Source organism: Capsicum annuum, unplaced genomic scaffold (assembly GCF_002878395.1).
Source record: "Capsicum annuum cultivar UCD-10X-F1 unplaced genomic scaffold, UCD10Xv1.1 ctg2554, whole genome shotgun sequence".
NCBI classification, from domain to species: Eukaryota; Viridiplantae; Streptophyta; class Magnoliopsida; order Solanales; family Solanaceae; genus Capsicum; species Capsicum annuum.
The window spans coordinates 118,571-119,405 of record NW_025831745.1 but is presented as its reverse complement, the minus strand read 5'-3'; positions in this window follow the sequence as shown (position 1 = coordinate 119,405).

Below are 835 nucleotides of genomic sequence, written 5' to 3'. Positions count from 1 at the left end.
ATTTATCTTTGCACGTTAGCCCAATTGTGTCAATTGAGTGGTACATGATATTTATATTTATTTTGGTACCACCTATTCAGTATGTTGATGTAACACCCCGATTTACTGAACCGGAATGCTACATGGTGCTCATGACCTCAAGGGACCACAATCTAACCTATGACTGATATATGTACCTGTGTACTACAAATCATGATATAAAAATACAGAATACATAGAACTGTAAGTCCATAAGGTTCAACTGAATACAATCATATGGATGAAAATACCCAAAATAACTCAATCTGAATGTAAATCTGAAAGGCTCTAAACTGTCTGAATAAGGAGTTGAAGGAACATGTCTCCAACTAATTCTGTAATACTGAACTGAAGATATAAATAAAAGAATCAAATCATATTGTCCTCGAATCAATGAGGACTCACTGTGTCTCTGCGAATGCTACCGCTATAGCTGGGCTAGAGCTCGTGTCTCGGAACTTATGGTGTAACATAAAGAGAAAGCACCATATTACAAATGCATCTGTACAATTAAAGTACTGAGTATACAAGAAAGGTAGGCTGAACATAAAGGGTTTCATGCATGAACAACACTGACTGACTAAAATGAATGTGGGAGTGCAAAGACACATATATAGAAACAAGGACCATGAATACGTGATAGCATGACCTATAAGCTAATACATGGTTTACTAATAACTGTCATGAATGATATTGAAACTGATAACATGGACGACTGTATCTGATAGTCCTGTATATACTAAAATCTAAAGAACGCCCAGAGTTCTTTTACTGAGACTGATACTAAAATTATGGGAAGTAGTGTTTAACCTACATA